This window comes from Macrotis lagotis, chromosome 2 (genome assembly GCF_037893015.1).
Source record: "Macrotis lagotis isolate mMagLag1 chromosome 2, bilby.v1.9.chrom.fasta, whole genome shotgun sequence".
Taxonomy (NCBI): domain Eukaryota; kingdom Metazoa; phylum Chordata; class Mammalia; order Peramelemorphia; family Peramelidae; genus Macrotis; species Macrotis lagotis.
In genome coordinates, this window is record NC_133659.1 from 275,365,736 (window position 1) to 275,392,187 (window position 26,452).

Sequence of the window (26,452 nt, forward strand, 5' to 3'; positions counted from 1 at the left end):
TTAAAGAAATTTTTCCAGAAATGCAGTAGATATAGTCATATCAAGATTTCTGTAATTTTAATTATCTAGTGCAATCTTCCATTTTTGACCCATATCTGATTTGAGGCCATCTCCTACCCACTACCAAGGTTAGAATGGTAGGAGGGGAAAATAGTGTCCCCTAAAGAAAGATAGGTATACTGCAGACTTTGGGGAAGTCAGAGAAGACACACTTGAATACAATCTCACTTTTGGGGGGCTTGAGGTATTACTACCTAACGAGCAGATTATAATCTACATTCCCTTGCTGTATGATTCATTCACTTAATGACTGTTGGTTTTTAGGTTTACAGAAGAAAGTGTACAAGTCAGTTGTGGGTAGCTATTGATACTATAAGAGTGTTGTATAGGACAAATACCAAGTACATACACAGTGTCTACCACAATGTCTAACTCTGAATATTTGTAACATATAAGAGACTATTTCTCCATTTCTGCTTTAATCAGAAAGTAGCCAAAAGATGTCCAAGAAATAACACTGACAGAAATTAAGCTTGGGGGTTCTCACCCTAAAAAGAAGGAAGGATGCCTACATAGACATCTATATAATTTGGATTTTTATATGTTCATAATAAGTGGGGTAATTAGATGTTGCAATAAATATAGTGCCTACAGTTAGCATGACATGAGTTCAAATTTGACCTCAGCCACTTACCAGTTATATGACCCTGGGCAAGTCACTTAACCCTGTTTGCTTCAGTTTCCTCATCTGAAAAATGAGCTGGAAAAGAAAACAGCAAATCTCTTTAGTATATTTGCCAAGAAAATACCAAATAGAGTCACACAGACAAGACTAAAACAACTGATTAATAATAATAAAAATCATTGACAGTTCCAATAAATTTGCATTTTCAAGATTGTGCTTGCTATAAAAATAAACTAAAGATTATACTTGTTATTTTCAAAAAAGATTCCCCCAAAGTCCTGTAATGGCTGACACTATCCAGCTAATGCTGATTTTATTAGCTTGACATTCCAGGACCTCTGTTCTGTGACTCCAACCTATTTTTTCTCCTTGGTCTCCAAGAATTACCTCTTATACATTCTATACTTCTATAAAACTAGACTACTTCCTAAATCTTGAGCACATCTTTCACTATCCTGTATTCATACACTTAGTTAAACCATTGCTTATTCCTTCAATGTTCTCCCTTTATTTTCTCCATCTTTATTTGTTCACATCTTAAATATCTTTCACAGCCCAGATCAAATGTCACTTCCATCATTGTGGTCTTCTCCAATCCTCAAATCATGGAAAACTTCCTCTCTCTCTCTCTCTCTCTCTCTCTCTCTCTCTCTCTCTCTCTCTCTCTCTCTCTCTCTCTCCCACCCTCCCCATATTTCTCCTCTCTCCCCAACCCCATCAAATTCATTATTTACCCCTATCTTGGTTTCTCAACTGGACTGTAAACTTTTGAGAGTAAGGACATTGTCTTATCTAATTTTTAAATCTCTCCTAGTATGTGCACATGCTGTGTTTCGTGAAAAATTATAAGAGTTGAACGTTTGATAAATGAATGATGAATGAATACATGCTACAGCAAAAAGGACATGGAGTGGTTGTTAGAGGTTTGTTCAGTCATGTCCAACTCTTCATGACAATATTTAGGATTTTCTTAAAAAAGATAGTGGAGTGGTTTGCCATTTCCTTTTCCACCTCATTTTACAAATGAAGAAACTGAGGCAGAGTAACCCTATTTGTGGATTATTAGCATTACACAGTAAGTGCCTAAGGCTAGACACCACTCACAAAAGTAAGTCTTCCTGATTAAAAGCACATGCTTTATCCATTATACCAACAACTCTATTGTCAGAGGAGCTGGGTTCAAATTTTAGTTCTGTTCCTTACTATGTATGTATTTTTAGTCAATCAACAAGCTTTTATGAAGGAATTTCTATATCCCAGAGATGTAGATACATCTATAAAAGTGAAACAGTCCTTGTATTCAGGTAACTTACATTCTGTTTAAGAAATTATTTAATAACCACCTTCTACCTCATTTTTCATTTGTAAATAGGAAAATAGATGACCCCTAACTCTAAATTGATGCTCCTATAGATGATCACACCTACATTTCCTTTTAGTGAAAATGATATTAATGGGTTGGCACTTCATTCATGTCAAACCCAAGATAAAGACTAGCTTCTCAATGATTTGGACAAGAACTCTACAATTAATTATAAAATCATTTCAGATTACAAGGAGATAAAAATCACTTAAGAACAAGTATAAGTGAGTAAAATCTGAGACAATCCAACTTTCTAATTTACCCCCAAAGTTCAGAATCCAGTATTTCCTTGGTCAAGTGAATCAACCTGATGTCTTAGTCAATTGAACAAGCAATTTAGATAAAAAGCAGATCACAATGAAAACCAGATGCTGGCATTGGCACAATTTTCCAGGATAAATAAATTAGCTGTAAAAACAGACAACCATAAGTATATTAAAGAGGAAATTTACTTCCACATAATCAAACAAGTTAATGCCTTCATAATACCATTTTCAGTGGGTTTGTATTTTTTATCATACAATGATATTATTTCATGGCATTTTACATGTACATATGAGAAATCAGTTCATTTATGATTATAACTACATTTGGGGACTTTATTTACAAAAATAAAGGCAGATTTCATGGCATAGAACTTCTACTAGCTATTATTAGTTCTTTCATTTTCCAAAGAAATGTTTCCTTCAAAACAAGAGTGAATAGGTTCATTGTACCCATTCCTAGATGAGTGAAATCAAAGATTAAACAATTAATGTATTTAACTAGAGTTGTTATGTATTACATCATGGGATATGTTACATTACAAGAAAAATTAATTGATAAATCCACTGGTAAAAAATAGTTGATTAATTGAACTGAAGAGAAAATGAAGTATGAAAGAAAGATATTTGGGGAGTTTTACTTTAAAGCAATTATGTTTTTCCCTATTAAAGAACAATGGATCTTAGAATATTAAAATGTTTTTCCCCTTTTGCTTGCAAAAACAACAAAACAAAAACTCTGTTCAGATGATTCCAAACCAGAATCCAACTTTGTAGCAATCTATAGGATTCAGGAGGAATTGGGTGGATTCACTCCACATCTGCATTCAAGTAACCCATTCCCATACTAAAGCTGCTGTTCCCATGTGACTGTTACTAAACATAGCCAGTATACTTCAGACTGACAGGAGAATTCCTGCTGTGTGTACCAGACTCAGAATCTTCCCTTCTCACAGACCTTATATGGTAAGCACAGCAACCAATGAGCCCACAGATGATTCTAGCTAGGAAACCTGGTTATGTTGCAGTTAAAGAGAGCCATTAAAAATGATTAACTCTTTTTAGTAGGGAAGAGAATGCTGAGGGAGGGGAGAAGCTAAGGCACTAGAGTCTGGCATGCTGACACTGGAGCCTTTCTATCAACAGTCACAGGCAAAGTCAGCTCTCCCTGAGCTCTAAGATCTAAATCCCCCCTCCTTTGGAAGAAGGACAGACATATTGGCATCTAGGGTATTAGTCCAAAAGAGCAGGGCAGAATCAACTAGACAAATTCAATGGGTATTTTCCCCCACTGAATTTTGGAATGGGAGAATGATGACATAGCTTTCTTTCCTAATGGGGAAAAGACAGATTTCCCAGGAGATTGGAAAGGCAGTAACAGAGAGTGATGGGGGAGGGTGAAGGACATTGGCTGTGTGTGTGAGAGAGGTAATGCCCTTCTGTTGCTGCCTGAGCATGAGAGAAAGTGAGAAGATCCATTTTCTCTTGGCAAGGATCCAAGTCTCCAAATGCAGAATAGGTCAAAGAAAGCGCAACTAGTCAGCCTTATTCACAGGCTTGATCCTCTCATTCATTTGTTATGGTTTTAAATGAACATATTTATTTATTCAAACATGTATTTATAATCTGCTCCACACTCTAGAACAACAGCAACAGAAAAATAAAAACAATGGGAAATAAAATCCCAGTCTAGCAAAACAAATTTCCAAAGAGATCATGCCTGAAATATTGCTCTTTTTGCATATTAAATTCATCACCTTACTGGCAAGAGGTGAGTGCTGTGTTTTCTCTTCAGGATGTTGTAACTCATGGTTTATTATCTGATTGATAAGAGTTCTGGTGCTTTTCAAGGTTATTTTTATTTATAATTTTGTTGTCATTGTATAAATCGCTCTCTTGTATTCCTTGCAAGGGATGTCAGTTCATAAAAATCTTCTTAATTTACTCTGAAATCATCTATTTTGTCATTTTTTAATGGGACATTAATTGAATTCCATTACATTTATATACAATAATCTGCTTAGCCATTTCTCATTCAGATGACAGCCTAAGCTGACCCATTTGTAATAATAATATTCATCATCATAATCATCATAATAATTAACACCTTAAAGTTTGCAAAACACTTGACATATGTGTTATCTCACTTGTTCTTCACTACTACCCTGGAAAATAGATGCTATTTTGTTGTTCAGGTGTATTAGTCATGTCCAACTCTTTGTCAACCCATTTGGAGTTTTCTTGTCAAGGATACTGGACTGATTTGCCATTTTTTTATTTAGCTCATTTTATAGAAGAGGCAAGTGAGATTAAGTGATAAGCTAACTAGTAAGTGACTGAGGTTAGATTTGAACTCATGAATATGAGCATTCTTGACTTCAGGTCCAGTGTTTTACCTACTGAACCACCTAGTTGCCTCTAAAGATGAGGAAGAAGCTTGAAAATAGATGTGACTCACCCAGGATCTCAGTGTTAGTTTTTAAGGTGGGATTTGAATAGGGGTCTTCTTGATCCCAAGTCAAACATCCTATTCGCTATACTGTTTGTGAACCATCAATACCTAGATTCAAGGCTCTAAGCAAGGATTTTGTACTGATGGAGAAACAATGATAGACAGTACATGTAAGCAAGAAAATGAAGTGGGAGATGATGTAGGACAAACAAGAATATTTTTACTATGGTACCTATTAAGAATGTCAATGAAGTAAAGAATTTGGGGAAACCCATAAGGAATCTTAATCTTATAACATTATAACATTCAAGAATTTTAAGAGAATAAATGTGACATAGTGTAGAGAGTCCTATCCTTTAAGCCAGGAAGATTTTGCTTCAGTTCTGACCTTTAATACACACTGGTTGTAAGACTCTGTAAGGATTTCTTAATTTTTCAGTTCTGTGGGCAGCTCTCTAAGACTATATATTATAAGAAATCAAGGGTGTACCAGAGTCAGTACAAGGACTTGGGAGAGTCAATTGTTGAATTTTCAGTGCAAGCATTTACTCTACAAATAAGGGTTGTTGCTTTATTGGTTGTCTAGATTTAAGAAAATGATAAGAAAATGCTAATAATTAATATTAAATTTATGATTATATAATATAATATTTAATATAATGGTATAGTTAGCATATTAATGTCCTATATTCATTTTTCCCATTCAGAGAGCTGGTTGTTACATATTTACTAGTATACCCCTACAGAATTACAGTATCATGCCTTGATATAGGATAAGGAGCTTTTATACCATTGAAATCATAAATCTAGACCCTATCAATTTATTCTCTCTTTTATGTATTACTTCTTATTTTGGTGATTATTTCTTACTATTTCACTTAGCCCATAGAATTTTAAGACAGAAAGAATATTTGAGGATATGATGAAAGCATAGAAACATGAAAAGTCTATGAAATCATCAAAGATTGGAAAAGTGATGAATTTAGAGTAAGAAAGACCTGAATTCTATCCTGTCTAAGAGACTTGGTACCTTTGTGACCCTAAACAAGTCATTTAGTCTCTCTGTGTCTCAGTTTTCTCATCTGTAAAATGACCATAATAATAGCACCTACTTCATAAGACTGTGAGGAAATGAGATAAAAAATGTGAAGTGTTTTACAAACCTTAAAGTATCATATATATATAGCCCTGTAGCCCTGTTCCAGCTATACATTCAGTCGTGTATATGTGTGTGTGTGTGTGTGTGTGTGTGTGTGTGTGTGTGTGTGTGTGTGTGTATGGGTGGGGGTGGGGGTTGTCTGAACAACCTCTACTCAAGTATTTGAATTCAGATCTTCCTAACTCAGGCAACTGGGCAGCTAGATGATTCTTCCTGAACTCAAATACAGCCTCAGACAATTGCTTGCTCTGTAACCCTGTACAAGTCAGTTAACCCTATTGCCTTGGTTCCCCATCTGTAAAATGAACTGGAGAAGGAAAGCAATCCAATATTGTTGCCAAGAAAACCCCAAATGGGATCATAAAGAGTTAGACACAACTCAACCACATACAGGCAAACTCACCTATTAAACTATAAATTCCATGATGGCAGGGTCTATATAACTTTTCTCTTTGTATTTCCAGTCTTTAATACAGCGCTTAATGTTGAATAAGTCCTTTTAAAAATGCCTGTTGATTAATTAGTTGATTGGTTTGACCATGTTAATATGACTGGTATCACTAGTGGGATTTGAACTCAAGTCTTTCCTGATTCCAAATTTATTCTCTTTTCACCAAAATGCCAGATGCTTTCTGTACTAGTATATTTAGTATAAGTGGGCAGGAGCACACAGGAATGATTGCAGTTGGGTCTATATGTAACAAAATGCACAGAGGAAACTCTGGGTTTCATATTCTTTCTAATTAAATGAGGTTAAAATATACAATAGTCATAAGAAAAAAGAAATAGGTACAAATAAAATACCTCAGAAACACTTCATTTGGCAGTAAAGTGCCAGAGATACTAAAAGGTAACTGCCTTCAGTTTTCAATGAAATATGGACAACAGTAAGAGTTTTCATTTATGCAATACTTTAAAACACTTTATGGATGCTGTCTCATTTTTCTCTTCCCAACAACCTAATAAGGCAGGTGGTGAAAGAATGTACAGATTCCCACACTAAACCTGAATGAGACCTCAAAGGCTCTCTCTCTCTCCTACTTCCTCAATTAAGAGATGAGGAAGCTGAGACCCAGGGAAATTAAGGGACTTTCTCAAACTCAAACAGATAGTTATCATTAGAGGCAAAATTTAAACTCAAGTCCTTTGACTCGTCAATCCATCATTGATTGTATCACAAAGCTGATATTTTTCCTTCCTTCAGATTGCTTCTAACCCCACAACCCCAAGCTACTCCCCCCACTACCCCAAGTAATAGTGGAAATGTGACTTAACAAATAGAGAAATAGTCACAGAGCTAAGAGGACCTGGATTCAAGTTCTGTCTCTGACTCATACTGGCTATACCAGTCTAGAAGAATCATTTAATCACTGAGAGCCCCAAGGGTAAAACGAATAATAATTGCAGAGAAGCCAAGGAAGTTACCAATTCTTACCCTGAAGCTACTGGTCCTTGCTACACTGTTTTCAAACAATGTATAAATGAAAACTCTTATTGCTATCTACATTGTTCTAAAAATTGAAGGCAGTACCTTGTAGACTCTTGTGTCTTTACTATCAAATGAAACCATCTATTCTTAGGTATTTTACTTAGATCTATTTCTTTTTCTTTTCTTTTTTCCTTTTGAAGACTGTTGAAATTAAGTGATTCATTCAGGGTCACATAACTAGTAATAGGTATATGAATCACATTTGAACTCAGATCTGCCTGAGTCACTTAACTACCTCTATTTCTTATTTCTTATATCTATTAGATATTTTAACCACATTTTAAGAGTCACAGAAATTCACGTATGAAATAAGAGAAGGAATTTCCATTTTCATTTTTTTCTGACTGCTCTCAATAATCACGGTTCATTCCAAGGGTATGCTGGTAAATGTTTAAAAATTGGCTCTCTGAGGCGGGATTCTGAGCTACATCAGTAACATTTTCTCCATCACTTTCTTAGGTCTAGACAATCCAGAAAACAATAAATCAAGCCTGATTCCTGATTTGTATAGATTTTCCAAAGTTGTAGATGATTTCATTGCAAATTTAAGAGACAAGTGATGGGCTAGTATGAATTGGCTCTAGCCCACCTTTGTCATAGGTCAATGATCTAAAATACAATATTAATCAAATATAGGTAGATATTCCTTGGAAGGGATGGGCAATGTCCTTTTGGCAAAAGTGATATTTTTGGAGAATTTGATTCTTAGGAACTAAAGAGAGTTATTATCCAGCTGTTTTTTAGTCAAACCTGACTCTTTTTGATCCCATTTGGGGTTTTCTTGGTTGGAGTGGCTTGACACTTTTTTCTCCATTCTATTTTACAGAGGAGGAAACATGTGACTGAGGCCAGATTTGATTCAGATTTTCCTGATTACAGATCTATCACTCTCTTCACTGAACCACCTAGTTGTATTAAAGAGGAGATACAAGATTGAATCAATCTGACCCTGAAATCAGTCTGACCCAAGAATTTGTAAATTTTCTCAGCAGAGGAATGGAAGTTCCTTGAGGGAAGCATCTATTTTTTTTTAGTTTTTTATCCCAAGTACTTGGCACAGTGAATGGCCTATAGTGAGCACTTAAATGCTTATTAATTGGCAAAGATTCTCCACTATTTCACACTTATTGGCTACGTAACCCTGGACAATTCTCCAGTCATCCTGATCCATTTCTGGTCTCTGGACTCAGATGTCTCCAGAGGAGATAATGAGTCTGGTGACTTAGCGCTGCACTCCTCATTCAAATCCAATTCACATTCATGTTATGGCATCACCTCACTGATACCATGATCTTCTTCCAGTACAAAGAACAAACAACAATAACAACAAACACCTGCCTTTATGCATATATTTCTATGTAGTAATTAACAAACTTCAAAAATGTTTAATTGTGTTTTTCAAATATTGCACTTATCATAAAAGCATTAGCAGTTCTCCATCAGATAAGACTCTACATCTCAGAGTGAGAAGCTCACTTCAGGAACTAACCCCAGGTGGACTGACTCCTTCTTCTGAGTTTTTAGAACCAGCAAGAAGCTGGTTATTCCAAGGTTACTCCAATCCATCTGTACATTCAGGGACTAATCAATTAAAATGGGACAAGGAAGAAATGCAGGTAATAGTTCCTTTCTTAATTCATTCCAAACACTTCCTTATTCCAAATACTTCATTGGCATGAAAAGTGTTAGACTAAGAAATAAACTTGAGTTTTTGGATTGCAGCTGTCAGACTAAAAAGTGACAGCTAATAAAATATTGTGTACACACACACACACACACACACACAGAGAGAGAGAGAGAGAGAGAGAGAGAGAGAGAGAGAGAGAGAGAGAGAGAGAAATTTTCAACAACTAGTGATTTGGTGACTTCTATTTTTGATCACTAAACTGATTGTTTTTCTAAACTCCTGTCATTATTTTAATCCTATCAGGGCTTAAATTAATTAATTGAAAAGGCAGAAATAAAAACAACATAGGAAGATTTCTTATTTTCCTGAATGCAGATAAGCTTTCACACTCTGGAACTCAAACACAACACAAAGACCTGAACAGAACTGGGCTTTACCATAACTCAGATCAGTTGGCATTGGGCCGGTTGAAGTTGTTGAGGACTGAGAGATATATTTGAGTTTATCTACATAGTTGGCAAGAATGCTTGTAAAAGTGGCAGAGGAGGCAATTCTAGGGTAATTATGTCAGCTTCGTGTGTCACAATAAACCAACTCCTTAATACTGATGGAGTTACTTCCATGTAGGAGGCTCTTGGGATCACCTGGTGGGTGCCATGGTTGACTGTTGGCTTTGAAGTCTGGAAAGATTGAGTCTGCATCCTGCCAGTCACTTGGGTGACCCCTAAACACATCATTTAGTATCTCTCAGCCTCAATTTTCTTGCCTGTAAAGTAAAGAAAATAGCATTGTTATAAGAATCAAATGAAATAACATGTGAAATGATTTGTGAACCATAAAGTTTAGTATCAATATTAACCAGTATTATTGTGCATATAAATCTTGGATCCAGGAATATTGAACAGATTAGCCTGAGTTTGGCTATAGGGTACTATGGTTATAGTAAATCAGCAAATAATAATTACAGTAGTAATAGTAGTCCAATACTTCTGAAGCACTTTGAGGTTAGAACCCCTAATCTAACCACTCATCTCACAGAGTTTTAAGATGAGCTGATTTGCCTTCTGAAGGGCAACTCCCCTATAGAGAGTGCCATATTTCCCCATAAGATGCATTTTTTGAATAATTTGGGGTCTAAAAACTGGGAACATCTTTTACAGTGGTTATAGATTTTTTACTTGCATTTCCCACTTTTTCCCACTTGTTGTCTTTGTGCTCACTGTTTCTCATTTGTTAGCAATATATTAGGTGATGTTTTGCCACATTATGCCCAGAAACAGCTCAGAAAAGATTTTCCTACAATGCTGAATTCAAGTTCAAAGTGATTCATTTTGCAAAAGTGAATGGAAATTAAGCCACCGAACATGAGTTTGGTCCTCCTGCTACTGAGAACATAATCCAAGACTGGTTCTGGGAAGAAGAAATTCTACTGAAAAGACCCTGGCAGAAAGCCAATAGATGCAAGGCAGCCAAATGGTGTGAATTACAGAGAGAATTGAAGATATGGATTAAAGAGCAGAAGGCTATTGGAATTCCTGTGTCCATAAAGAAGGTTCAGCAGCAGGCAAGAACTGTGAGGAAAAATAAATGACTGATTTCAAAGCAAGACACAATTGGTTCTTCAGATTCATGAAATGAAATGGACTAAGCATGCATCCATGCACCAAAGTTGCCCCCCAAAATGCCTGAAAGCTATGAGCAGGTCCTTGAATTTCATGACAAATAAAACTTGAGTTCAATAACTTTGTGTGATATATTTTTTTTTTCAAATTTTGGGCCCCAAAGTTAAGGAGCACCTTATATGGTATTTCTCTTATTCTTCAAAACAAAACCAAAGAAAAGACAAAAGGCTCCTCCATCAGGGATGATGAAAAACAGAGAAGTTGTAAACATTTTTCTTTTAAAACCAATTAGGTATTCATTAAGTACCTGCTTTGTACCATTTTTTGGTTGCTATGTTGTTTTTGGTCAAATGCAACTCTTCATGACCCCATTTGGGGTTTTCATGCAGAGGTTTGCTATTTCCTTCTCCAGCTCATTTTACAAATAAGGAAACTGGGGCAAATGAGGTTAAGTGACTTGACCAATGTCACACAGCTAGCAAGTGTCTTAGTCCAGATTCAGGAAGATGAGTCCTCTTGGCCACTTCTATGCTAATCACTAGAGTTACATAAAATGAAAGACAAAAACATTCTTTTCTCAAGGAGCTCACAAACATCATGTAAACCTCTAGGTTTACTTAGCAAAGATTTATGGGGATGGGTTTGTATGAAAGAGCATATGTGTTTAAAAAAATACATTTCCTTTCCCATTAAATTCTTAGGAAAAGGGCAAAGAAACTTTGGGCAGGTTTTATTGATGGCTCTTATTCTTTATATTGTCAATTCCCAATGTACTCTCTTTGAATAGAAGCCTCATTTGTAACAAAGAAAAACAATTAAGCAAAATTAAGTGACAAGACAACAGTGTTGGATTTAATCATCATCCCTATGCTGCTCATCCTCAAATCAAATTATCCAGACTTTCCCTCTCTGTTGGCCCATATATAGTCTTTCATCTCCAACAGTCTTTCAGTCATCTTAAACCCATCATGTCCAGAACTGAAATTATCTTTCCCCTCAATATCCCCCTTCCTAAACTTCCCCAAATACTGTCAAGGGTACCACCATCCTCCCAGTCCCTCAGACTGAATTTTCACACCTCAGATCAAGTCTGTTGCCTCAAGTTTTTCTCTCCTCCAATCTGTTCCCCATTTACCTGCCAAAGTGATTTTTTCCTGAAGCCCAGGTCTGACTATGCCACTTTCTCTACTCACCAGTGATATAATAACAAACTCACACATTCCTTTCTTGTATTCTCCACCTTCTATTCCCCAGTATGTTCTTCAGTCCAATGACATTGGTCTCCTTGATGTTCCTTGAACAAGCTACTTCATCTCTCAACTTTGGACATTTTATCTACCCAGAATACTCTCTCTCTCTCTCTCTCCTCATCTCCACCTACTAATTTCCTTGACTTCAAGTCTCAGCTAAGATCCCATATTCTACAAAAAAACCCCAACATTCTTAAACCCTCTTAATAATTCTAGTGCTTATATAATATAACATCTTTGTACATATTTGTTTACATGGTTTCTCCCTATTAGACTTCTCAGGGAAAGGGACTGGCTTTTGTCTTCCTTTACTGTTTCAGTAATTAGCATATAGTAGGCACTTAATAAATGCTTATTTCCTAACTAACCACACCAAGTACAGGGAATGGCCTCTCTTAGAATCCACAATAGACTTTCTCCTACTTTGTCATGACCTGAAGACCAAAGAAGCAGTAGGTAGTAGTCTAGATAGATTACTAGAGTAAAGAGACTTGGTTTTGAATCCTCACTTTGACATTGATTATATGACTGCAGATGTTATATACATTCAGATAACTTTTTCTCACTTGTTTTCTATTATTACTATCATCACCTTCTTTATCAATTGCTTAAACTACTTCAACAATATATGAAAAATTCTTTATACTCTTATTTTCCTATATTCTTCAGTTCTTCATTCTATCTCTAAAATAATACTTTTAGAAATAAATCTGATCACATTATTTCTCTGCTCAAGAAAATTCTAATGGTGCCATCCCCTTACCCACTGGGTGAAATTCAATCTCCTTTTAAGATTGAACTCAAATCTCCATTTAAGATTATCCATAATCAGTTGACTTTATTTCATCATTATTATATATTATTACATTCCATGCCCTCAGCTTCTATTCAGTTATCCAAGAACACATAATTTTCCTAGCACTATTCCACCTTTTCTCATACTATTCACTCTATCTGGAATCCATTATCTACCTACCTTTTTTGCCTGTCAAATTCCTTCGTCTACTTGAAAAACCCAATTTGATTGCTACCTTCTTAATTCAATCTGTTCTGACCTCTCCAATGCTGCTTTGCTCTAGACTCAGTAATCAAATCAATTGTATCACTCTCTCTGGAAATTCCATCAATGCACCATTTCTATGACTTCCCAGAGCAAAACTCCCTTCCCAGACCACCACTCCTTTATAGTGATGCTTTCTTCACCTATTAAGCTTCTTCAGGGCAGGAATTGGCTTAGTTTTCATATTTGTGTTCTCAGCATTAATAAATGCTTTTTTAATCCTTCATTATGAAATGATGACTTTGGACAAGTTAATTAACTTGTGTGTGAGACACATTTTCGTTCTCTGTAAATTGAAGAGTGGGTCTCAATAATCTCTGAGGTCTCTTCCAACTCTAAATCTATGATCCTACCCACTCCCTCCCCCCAAATTTCCTTGTTATTGAATGATTCCCTAAAACCCCCAAACCACTTTAATGGATGACATTGATAATATTTACATGTTTAATTTGAACTAAAATTTCACCAAATCCCAAGTCAATTATGATTTCAAGTTATTTTCATTAATTCTTGACTCTCAAGGAAGTTAATACGTATTTTCTTCGGTGGGTTCAGTCCCAACAATTCAATGGCAAAGACCTTGAACATTTTGCCTGGAAGAGAAATTGGGAAACAATAAGCATACTCTATGTGAGTTCCATAAAAATAAGCAATTTCAGTACTGTCTGTTTTTCTGCCTTGAGGGAAAAAATATATTCCAGATAGAGAAACACTCTTAGACACAGGAAGACCCAATGGGTTCATGTCTTACTTCTGACATACATCTGTTATGGCATCTTGGACAAGTCACTGAGTCTTTTAACTCTCTAAGACAATAAATTAGAGAAAAGATGTTGATCTACATTGGAAAGAAACTCTTCACATGGTATTCACCATAGTCATTAAATCATGAGACAAATTCCTATCTTTCTTCTTTTTTAAAACTGAAAAGATGAGGTGGCTAGGTGATGCAGTGGATAGAGCACCAGCCCTGGAGTCAGGAGTACCTGAGTACTGAGTATTCAGTACCTGAGTATCCAGCCTCAGACACTTAATAATTACCTAGCTGTGTAACCTTGGGCAAGCCACTTAACTTCATTTGCCTTGCAAAAACCTAAAAAAATGGATGGAGTGATAAAATGGTTAGGCCATCAAGCCTGAAGTCAAGAAGACTCATCTTCCTGAGTTCAAATCTGGCCTTAAACAATGATTAGTTGGTGATCCTGGGCAAATTATTTTACCCTTTTTGCCTCAATTTCCATTTCTGTAAAATGAGCTGGGAAATAAAATAATGAACCCCTTCAGGATCTTTGCCCAGAGAGCCTTAAATGATGTCAAGAAGAATAACTAACAAATGCCTCACCACAGAGGGGGTTTTTTGGGGGGAGGGAAAGTGGTAGACAGCAGGTGTCTCAGTAGATAGAAAATCAGACTTGGAATTATCTTCCCAAGACTCATCTTCCTGCAAACCCATCCTTAGACACTTACTAGATGTGTGAATCCAGGAAAGTCATTTAACCCCATTTGCCTCAATTTTCTCATCTATAAAAATGAATTGGAAAGGGCAATAACAAAGCACTCCAGTATCTTTGCCAAGAAAACCTCAAATGGGATCATAAAGAGTTGGAGAAAACTGAAATAACTAAAAAACAAAAGAAGTTATTGACTCGGAGGGTAAGATGACCTGCTCAGATCTGTTTTAGGAAAATTACTGAGTGAGGGATAAATTATAATGAAGAGAGACCTGAGGCTGGGAGAGCAACTAGAAGAGAGAGGGTGTGACTATGGCTGTGTGTCTAATCAAAAACATTGTTCACAGGTTGAAGAGTGGATATCAATTAGATTAGAAGGGCTGCACTCAACCCTTGTATCTTAACAATTGTTTGAGACCCATCATTTATGAGCAAAACCACTATCCTGCTAATGTAGAAGGGGGGGGGAAATGAATTGATTGTCCTAATGCTCAAACTAGACAAGTTAGACAATAGACAGAGCTTGGAGCTGCTAATCAGCAGGTGAGTGTTAATGTCCAATCATGAAAATTGCTCTCAAAAACAGCAGCGGCTGATGCCAGAACCAATTTATTACTGTCACTGCATTAGAGTGGTAGCCTCTCATTTAGATTTAATGACCCTTGATGAAGGCTGGCAATCTGAAGCTACTGCCCAATGAACACTGGCAACAGGCCACCTTTTTATTTAGTCATTTTCAGTAGGGGTGCCAACCTGAGGCTTCATTCCCTCCTCAACTCCACATCTTTACTTCCTTCAGTCTTAGGTGTGGTGCCATCTTCTGATCCTTTTAGCATTTTAGTGTTCTTCCCATCCTCAAATTACCTCACTTATAAAGGTACTCATGTACACATTATATTCCAAATAGAGTGTAAACTCCTTGAGGGCAGAAGTTGCTTTTTTTTTTATCCATTTCTTTCTATCTCTAGCTTCTAGCATAGTAGCTTATACATAGGCACTGGACTTGTGATTTTATTGCTATATAGGTAACTCCTGGGTAAGTACACACTTTCTACCAATGCATGTCAGCATCTACTCTGCCACATATAGTTCTAGAGAGTTACCTGGTACACTGAGAGACAGTGATTTTCACAGGATCCCAGAGTCAGGTTAGATCAGAAGTAGGACTCAGTCCAAGTCCTGATGATTTTGAAGCTGGCTTTTTATTCACTCTATATCTCACTTCTGTCCCATCATGTTCATAGTAAGTCCCTAGTACATGCTTAGTGAATTGAACTGAGTTGAATTGAGTTTAATTAACAAAGAAAAACATCAGCATGCTGCAATGGAAAGAGTCCAAACATTAAATTCAGATTGTCAATATTCAGTTATGGTCTTTCTTGAACTATATGATAACAATTCACTTATTTTCTCATCTTATTTTTTTCATCTGTAAAATGAGGAATTAGAGTCAGCATAGCACAATGTTGATCTAAGAGTCAAGAAGACTTGGGTTCGAATCTTCATTCTGACATTTACTAGTTATATGACCTAGGTCAATTCAGTTGAACTCTGTGAGACTCAGTCTCCTCAACTGTGAAATAAGAAAATGGGATTATATATCCTTTAAAAGCCCCTTTTAGTGCTAGATCCATGATGATTTCATATTTCAAGCCTTAAAGATAATGTTTTTCCCCCATTTTATAAAGTGAATCAAGTCTACATTAGGGCCTGATTATCAAAATATGCAAAAAACTCCTAAAAATAAATTGGTTATTATTTATCAATTTGTTAAATATATGTGAAAACATTGTGCTAGACACCAAATATAGCACAAACAAGTATAAGGTAGACCTCCCCAAATGATTTTTGCAATTTACAATCTACTTGGGGACCCAAAACATTCAGTCAAATGTGGGTGCCCCTAAAGGAGTACCATCATCTCTCTATGTTCTGTGGCATCCCCCCCAATGGTTTTCACTGATAAGAACCATCTCCCTATTGGGGAGAAAAGCACTAGGGTTGCACATGAATATAACTTATGGTTGAAATCTATTTACATCTCCACCCTGCCAAAACAGGTTTGAGAGGTAGAATTGCCCTGGAGATTCATTGACAACTGAAGAGAGATTTATGGTCATATTCCCCACACACAATATATATCTTCCTCCCAATTTCCAGTCCATTTTTGTTTAGATTTCAGCATTAAATAAATGGCCAACCTTTTAAATGAATTAAACAATTTTATCATCAGAAGAATTCTAAAATCTGTATTGTAAAAAAGAACTATCCAACTTGGATACAAATTTATAACCCAAAGATTTTGACCAAACTCTTTCATTTCAAGACAAATATATCCATGCAAACCAAGACAGGTTTCAGAGAGTTGCAACTAGGGCAGTGTGTTGAGGATTTTGCCCCAGAGTGATAAAATTAGAGTCCTGACATTACTTGCAATCTGTCAGCAGTATAGAAAAAACAGAGTTTAGTATTTTGTCAACAAGAATAATTATTTGAAGTAAGAAACTAAAAGGTGCCTCTCATCCCTACCTGTAGCAAAGCTTCTTTTGCTAAGTATTTCCCTGACCTACCCCCATTCCCTGTACTCTACATCCCCTACACCAAGTAGAACCTACCCAGGGCCTCAATGTGTAGTACTTGCATGTATTTCAGGAAAAACAAACAAACCAATAAGTATATAAACATAAACATAAACATAAAAATCCATATTACATATTTATATAAAATTAATAATAAAGTATATAATAATAAGTATATTTTATTATGTTTGCATTTATATGTAAATATATTTTGATATGCTGGCATTTGTATATTTACACATACATATAAATAAATGAGCCAATAAATAAATGTGAATGAATGAATTAATAGAAAAGCTGGAAGCTTGCAGCATGAATTTCTCTAGAAGAGAGATAAATGGATGGAGTGATTAAACAGTCACTGGATAACCTAAACTAGAGGGGCTGATTCAAACATATCCAATCCCCCACTCCCCGTTCTTTCCCAACACTAACATCTCTACTCCAGCCCTATTCCTTCCCCACAGATTATTGCAAGTGAAAACCAATTCTGTTCACATTTAACTTGTAACTGAGAATAAAGTATTTGTTTGCTCCTCCTTGCTCCTATCTAGTTAATTCTGTGTTCCTTTTTCTCTTCTTGCCTTTTTTTTTTTTATTTAAAGCTCTAGATGAAGGCTCTTGAATTTCTGGCTGATTTAGGAAAATCCACTTGGATGTCTATTGATGATACATATGATACATAATTTGGAGCAGACTGACAAGTGAGTAATCTTCTATCTTATCTCTTTAATTTCAGCCTTTGGAGAAATCCAGTTCTGTTGTTCAAGAAGTTTTATTAAAAATTTTCAAGGAGGGAAGAGAAATCTCTGTTTGCTTGCCTGATTTTATTATTTCTGATGGGACCCAAATGGAACTAGAGCTATTGAAAACTGGAGATTGGGCATTACGGTTCAGGTAATGCTTATTGTCACTCACAGACAGCCTTGTATAGAGCAGGGAAAGATCACACTAGCACTTTTCAGGATGGCTGATTCAATCTAGTATGAATTTTTTTTTAAATTATTAAGCCATATAAATTTTCCTCAAAGCAAAAACAATGGGCATTAACTCTTACTACATATAGATGACAACTTCCAACCTGCTTTGGTTCAATCTAAGAAGTATGATGTGCCAGCTTTGGATCAAACATTGGGTTAGGCTCTTGGGACTGAAAGATAAAAAGAAAAAAAATAGATCCTGACCTCAAGGAGCTTACATTTTCCTGGAGAGAAGATGTCAAGGTGGCAATCTAGAGACCCATTCTCAGGAAAAAATGTTTACAGCCTGCAGTAGAGCAGGGACCCTCCTCACAGCTCCAGGGCAGAAGGGGGAAGGTTTGTGGTCACCCACAGGAGAATGACCAGAGTCTCTCATAAGACTCTGGAGGAATTGAGAACTTGCAGGTCACTGGGGAATGTCCCTGAAAATAGTCTTCAAAAGCTTAGGAGTATATCCTCCACCCTGGAAAAAGGGCTTCACTTTGACAAAGAGTTAAAATTAAAATAGGGGGCAGCTAGGTATTACAGTGGATAGATCACCAGCCCTGGAGTCAGGAGGACCTGAGTTCAAATTCAACCTCAGACACTTAATAATCACCTAACTGTGTGACCTTGAGCAAGTCACTTAACCTTACTGCCTTGCAAAAAACAAAAAAAAATCAAGTCATAGGCTGGGGAAATGAACAAACAACAGAAGAAAAGATAATCCAACCATAGACAATTACTTTGGCCTTATGGAGGATCAAAATACACACTCAGAACAAAACAAAGTCAAAACTTCTGAATCCAAATCCTCCAAGAAAAATATGAATTGGTCTCAGGCTATGGAAGAGCTCAAAAAAGATTTTGAAAATCAAATAAGGGAAGTAAAGGAAAAATTAGGAAGAGAAATGAGAGCAATGTTGGAAAATCATGAAAACCAATTCAGTAGTTTGGTGAAGGAATTACCAAAAAATACTGAAGAAAATAACATCTTAAAAAGAAGTTTGAGTCAAAAGGAAAAAAAGCAGTTTAATAAGGAGAAGAATGTCTTCAAAAAAAAGAATTGGCCAGATGGAAAAGGAGATACAAAAGCTCTCTGAAGAAAATAATTTCTTCAAATGTAGAATGGAGCTAAGGGAAGGTGATGACTGTGAAAATCAAGAAACAATAAAACAAAACCAAAAGAATGAAAAACTAGAATAAAATGTGAAATATCTCATTGGAAAAAACAACTGACCTGGAAAACAGGAGAAATAATTGAACAATCATAGAACTACTTGAAAATCATAATTGAAAAAAAGAGCCTTGACTTCATTTTTCAAGAAACAATACAGGAAAACTACCTTAATATCCTAGAAGCAGAGGGTAAAATAAAAATCGAAAGAATCCACTAATCACCTCCTAAAAGAGATCCCAAAATGAAAATTTCTCAGGAATACTACAGCCAAATTTGACCCAAGTCAAGGATAAAATATTACAAGGAGCCAGAAAGAAATAATTCAAGGGACAGCTGAGTGATACAGTGGATAGAGCACTGACTCTGGACTCAGTAGGACATGAATTCAATTCCATTCTCAGACACTTAATAATTCTCTAGCTGTGTGACCTTGGATAAGTCACTTAACTCATTGTCTTGCAAAAAGAATGAAACAGTTCAAAAATCATAGAGCTATGGTCAGGATAACACAAGATTTAACCATTTCTACATTAAGGGTTCTTAGGTTTTGGAATATATTTTGGAAGGCACAAAAACTTGGTTTACAACTGAGAATCAACCACCCAGCAAAACTGAAAAACTGAACATACTCTTTCAGGGGAAAAAATGGATATTCAATGAACTTTCAGACTTTCCTGATGAAAAGACCAGGGCTAAACAGAAAGTTTGATCTTTAAATACAGGACTTGGGTGAAGCAGAGAGAGAGAGAGAGAGAGAGAGAGAGAGAGAGAGAGAGAGAGAGAGAGTCAGTCAATGGGAAGGGAAAATTATGAGGGACTTAATGATGTTGAACTGTGTTGCATTCTTGCATGGGAAGATGATACTGATAACCCATACGAACCTTCTCATTTATAGGGCAGTTAGAAGGTACTTATATCAATAAGGCACAGGAGGGAGTTGAATTTGAAGCATAATATATTAAAAAGATGGAGTTAATGGTTGAGAAAGGAATGTACTGGGATAAAGGAAAAGAAGAGTTAGAATGGGGTAAGTTAGTTCAAATAAAAGAGGCAAGAAAAAGTTTTTGCAGTAGAGTAGAAAAAGGGGAAGATGGGGGGGGGGGAGTGAGTGAGCCTTCACTCTCATGGGTAAGGGCTCAGGAGGGCCAACATACACACTCAATTTGATATGGAAATCTTCCTTACCCTAAAAGAAAATAGGAGAAGAAAAGTATGGGAGAAAGGGGATGGGGGGGGGAAGGTAGGGCATAGGTGATAGAAGAGAGGGAAGATCACGTGAGAGGGCAGTCAGCTACAATATACTTTTATTCATTTTTTTTTAGGTTTTTGCAAGGCAAACAGGGTTAAGTGGCTTGCCCAAGGCCACACAGCTAGGTAATTATTAAGTTACAATATACTTTTGAGGAGGGACAGAATGAAAAGATAGAGTAGAATAAATGGAGGTGGGGGGATGGTTGGAAATACAACTAGCAATAGCAACTGTGGGGAAAAAATATTGGAGCAATTTCTCCGATGGTTTTATGATAAAGAATGCTATCCATCCAGACAGAGTTGATGGTATCTGAATGCAAACTGAAACACATTTTTTTTCTCTATTTTTTTTGAAGTTTTTCTTTCTTTGTGTGGGTTGGGGGGAGTGGGGAATGTGTACTTTTACAACATGACTATTATAGTAATATGTTTCATAGCTACACATTTTTAAACTACACCAAGTAACTTGCTTTCTCAATGAGGGGAATGGGGTGGGAGGAAGGGAGAAAATTTGGAACTCAACCTTTTGGAAGTAAATGTTAATACTTGTTTTTGTATTTAGCTGGGGGAAAAATGTTTAAAAGAAAAAAAAGAATAGAGAATTGTGATCAGGCTATTTGCCATAACCAAAAAAAAGTGGATACTTGAGAACTGAATCAATAGAACTGAATGTATAATTCATAATTAAAATAAAAAATAATATAATTTAATATTTGCTAAATTCTAGGGAATTCAAGGAAGATATTAGGAAATTTACAATGTATTATGAACTAGAAAAAGTAATTACCTACATCTTTTACATTATATACTGCAATCAGTTTCAAATGAGATGATAATCTAAAAGAAAACAAAATAATTGAAAGAAAAAAATCTTATTTTCTATATAATAATGAAAAGTAAGAAAATTTTCATCCATTGAACAAATCAAAGCAATTGTAGATAACCAAATTAATTTGGGATGGATTTGATTAAGAATAAAAAGCTTTAGCACAACAAAAGGTAATAAATCCAAAATGAAAAGGAAAGGACCAAATTAAGAAGAAAATTTTCAGTAAATATAGAAAAATATTCAACTACAAAACCCCCTCAAGAATGGCATTATTAGCAAGTTCTAGTATGGCTTATTTACCAAAAGCAATGCCATAAGATATAATCTTCATGTTTGTAGCAGAACAAAATGACATCAGTCGGCATTTCCCAAGATTAACTTCTTAGAAAACCTCCATTGAGGAAGAACTAGCTACTAAGGAAATAGTGCATTCCACTTTGTGATCACAATAAACATTTTTGAGGTTTCTCTTATACTGAACCAAAATATATCTCTCAACTATTTCTAATTAGTGGTCTGAGGAATCTAAAGGACCAGGGAAAGCATTTAATTCTTCCACAAGACAGTTCTTCAAAACTTGAGGGAATAGGAGGGAACTGTTTAGTCCATCCCCTATGTCTTCTCTTCTCCATACTCAATATCCCAAGACTCTTAACTGATCAAGTTATTACATGGTTTTGAGGTCCCATGCCATCTTGGGCACCCACTGTGAAACATAGTCTTAACTTTTTGTCCTTAATGATATGACCTGGATTCCTGTTTCTCTCAAGAATATCCAGGAAGTCTTTGCTCTGGGATTTCAGGTTCTTACTTTCTTCTTTCCTAAACATTCTTCACTCACTGAATTTTTAATCAGAAACATTCTTGGCTACTGAGCCTGTTGGCTCACTGTTATTAACTTCTCACACCCACCCTCATCTAAACAATTGTTTAAAAATCTTTGCTTCCTCCCTTCCCATATAACAACTCTTAAAAAAAACAGAAGGTTGCTCCAGTTGCTAATAATGAAAAATGCAAGTCAAAACAGCCAAGTTTTTTTTATCTCATATTCAACAAATTAGAAATATGACAAAAGTAATAATTGTCAGGGGGGCTGAGAGAAGACAGGCCCATTTAAATTCTGTTTACATAACTGTGAATTGATATAATATAAGCATTCTGGAAATTGAAATTATGCTAAAGAAAGTAATTAAAATGCCTATTAATTTTGACTCAAAGATTGCACTGATAATTGAGTGCTGCAAAAAAGGTTAAATACAGAGATAAATATACCAACCTATTTATAATGATTATGTCTGTTAACAAAAAACTGGAAACAAAAATAGGTACCTAACAAAAGGGGAATGGTAAACCAAGTTGTAGCACATGAAGTTAATGGAATATTACTGCACCATAACACTTACTAAATATGAAGACTTCAAAGAAGTATAAGATGACTTACATGGACTGATATAGAATGACCAGAAAGCTAAACAATGATTATCATAATGTAAACCAGAGAGAATTATAAAATGAATATACACCCCAAAGTAATTACAATGTTTAATCTTGATTCTAGGGAGTAATTGAAAAGATACTCCCTCCCTCAATCATTGCAGAGGTAGAGAACTGCAGGTGCGAAATGTGTGTGTTTACAGAAATTGATGTGTTGGTTACTTTTTTTATGAATTTCTTTTTACCCTCTCTCTTCTTCCATTACTGTTTGTTATAAGGGATGACTGTCTGAGAGGGGGACATTATATTTGGAAATGAATATGTTATAAAATAATACATATCATTTAAAAAATAATATAAATTTGAAAATAAATATTTATGGAAAGCTGTAAACCCCTTTTATATTCCTCATATACCTGCCATTCAAATCGCACATCCCCAGAGACTATCATCTAGTTTTAAAGATCTTCTGTGTCTAATTCCAATTACTTGTGAATAGTTCTTTAGCTCCTCTCCCTATTTTCCATATAGAGATCACCAACAGCAGTCCTGAAGCCATATCTGAAAGTTCTTTCAATATCCTGAGATAAAGTTCATCTGGGCCAGGTGATTGGATGTCAATAAAGAAAGGTCCAACAATGAGAAATTTTGGGGCAGCTAGGTGGCGCAGTGGATAGAGCACTGGCCTTGGAGTCAGGAGTACCTGAGTTCAAATGCGACCTCAGACACTTAATAATTACCTAGCTGTGTGGCCTTGGGCAAGCCACATAACCCCATTGCCTTGCAAAAAACTTGGAAAAAAAAAGGTCCATTTCCTCACTGGTGATGGATTTTCATTTCCCATTAAGCATTTTTGTTCTACCTGTCCGCATCTCCTTGGTAGGGAAATTTGAAGCAAAATAGGAACCAATAATTGTATTATTAATCGTTATTAATCTATCAACCCCTAGCAATGTCTCTTTCTTTTGTGTGTTTCTTCTCTTGTCTCTCAACATAATTTAGGTAACCATTTTGTTGTCTTCAGCATGTCTGAAAACCTTAGCTGATTATTATTATTATTTAGTTTTCCTGATATATTTTTGATAAGACCATAGCACTCATGGTTATTCTTAGTTATGTGTTATTGCAAACTGTGTAAGTCTCCATCACTGTGTGATGATCCCAGAAGTTCATCAGGAAACAAAATGAATCTTTTGAAATTTCCCCTCCCCTAGCCTGAATTTTCTTCTTCATCTTCTTCATTTGTGTTCATGTTTTCAGAATATTATTCCTGAAAAACCTTCCACTTCTCTTAGGTCAATTTTCCCTATAGTATTTCCTTCCATAGAATCCTAACTCTTTGAAATTCTCTCTCTCTCTCTCTCTCTCTCTCTCTCTCTCTCTCTCTCTCTCTCTCTCTCTCTCCTAGTTACAATCAGACTAAACTTGCAATTACTTTCCTTTTTGAAAAAATAATATATTTTATTTTTCCCCATTTACATATTAAAACATTTTTTAAAAAAGTTTTGATCTCCAAATTCTATGTCTCTTCCTTCCTAGCCTTTCCTCCTCTCCCCTCTCTCTGAGACAGTTAGCAATAGATTGCTCTTTTTTCCTTTTTTATTTAATATTTATTTTTTCTCATTTTGTACAAATTTTTTCATACATTAATAAAATATCCTTGTTTAAGAGTAAACAAAATACTACCTCCCCCCCAAAAAAATATAGACTTGCTTGAGCGATAAAGTAAAGGGGAGAGAAAAAATTAAAATTAAAAAAATAATAGTAATAATTGTAGGTATGGCCAGGTGGCACAGTGGACAGAGCACCAGCCCTAGAGCCAGGAGAACCTGAGCCCATATCCAGCCCTGTACACCCAACAATCACACAGCTGTGTGACATGCAAGCCACCCCAACCCCATTGCTCTGCAAAAACCAAAAAAAAAGGAAAAAAAAGACCCAAAATAAAATAAAATAGTAATGATAGTAGGGGCAGCTGGGTGGAAGACAGAGTACTGGCCCTTGAGCCAGGAGCACCTGAGTCCAAATCCAGCCTCAGACACCCAACGATCACCCTGCTCTGTGGCCCCAGGAAGACCACCCAGCCCCATTTGCCCTGCACCCTCCCCCAAAAAATATTAATAAAAAATGTGCTTCAATCTGTGTTCCAACACCACCAACTCTGTCACAGGTGAATCACATTCTTTATGATAAATCCATCACAAAAGTTACTTCCATATTTTTCCACTGTTGCCATTGCTGATTGTAACTCCCTCCTTTCGTATTTCTCCATTACCATGTACTATATTTTCTCTCTCCTGTCACTCTGACTCTGCTGTAGGGTAGCTGAGTGGCACAGCAGACAGATCCCTGGCCCTGGGGCCAAGAGGCCCCGAACCCCCATACCACTCCTTACTGCCAGCATCCACCTGGCCCTATGGTCCTGGACAGGCCATCCAATCCCAGCCCCTTGCAAGAAGTAAAAAAGAAAATGTGTTATTTCTGACTGCTCTCACCCCCATGGTCCATCCTCTCCTCCATCATTCACATCCCCACCCCTTCCCCCTTCCCCCATCTCCCCTCTCTCCTTCTTACTCCAGATGCCTATACTCCATTGAGTATATATGCTGTTTCCTCTCCTAGCCACCTCTGATGAGAGCCAAGATTCCATCATTCCCCCTTGCCTCCCCCTCCTTCCATATCATTGCAATAGCTCATTGTAATAAAGAAAAATCTTATTACGTGAAATATCTTGGCCTATTCTTCCTCTCATTTTTCTTTCTCCCATTACATTTCCCTTTTTTTCTATTGACTCCATTTTACACCATATTTATCTTCAAATTCAGCTTTCTCCTGTGCTTCATCTATAAAAGCTCCTTCTACTTTCTCATATGAGTATTATCAATGTCATTTTTTCTATGCAGGAATATATGCAGTTCATAATCATTAAGTCCCTCATATTTTCCCCTTCTCCTCCAGTCTCTATGCTTCACCTGAGTCCTGTATTTGAAGATCAAACCTTCTGTTCAGCTCTGGCCATTCCAACAGGAACATTTGAAATTCCCCTGGTTCATTGAAAGTCCATCTTTTTCCCTGGAGGAGGATATTCAGTTTTGCTGGGTAGTTGATTCTTGGTTGTATTCTAAGCTCTTTTGCCTTCCAGTATATTATATTCCAAGCCCTATGAGCTTTTAATGTAGTTGTTGCTAAGTCCTGTGTGATCCTGATTGCAGCTCCACAGTATTTGAATCGTGTCCTTCTGGCTGCTTGTAATATTTTCTCTTTGACTTGGGAGTTCTGGAACTTGGCTATAATATTCCTGGGAGTTGGTTTTTTGAGATCTTTTTCTCGGGGAGATCGGTGGATTCTCTCCATTTCTATTTTGCCCTCTGCTTCTAGGATATCAGGGCAATTTTCCTGTAGCAATTCTTTGAAAATGATGTCAAGGCTCTTTTCCTGATCATGACTTTAAGGTATTCCAATAATTTTTAAATTATCTTTCCTAAATCTGTTTTCCATATCAGTTGTTTTTTTTCAATGAAATGTTCCACATTTTCTTCTAATTTTTAATTCTTTTGGTTTTGAAGTATTGAGTCCTGATTTCTGGTAAATTCGGCAATCTCCCTGACTTCTATTCTTTGTCTGAAGGATTTGTTTTCCTCAGAGAGCTTTCTTATCTCTTTTTCTATCTGGCCAGTTCTGATTTTTAAAGCATTCTTCTCCTCAATAATTTTTGAACTGTTTTATCCATTTGACCTAATCTGGTTTTTAGCATGCTATTTTCTTCAGCATTTTTTTTGGATTTCCTTGACTAAGCTGC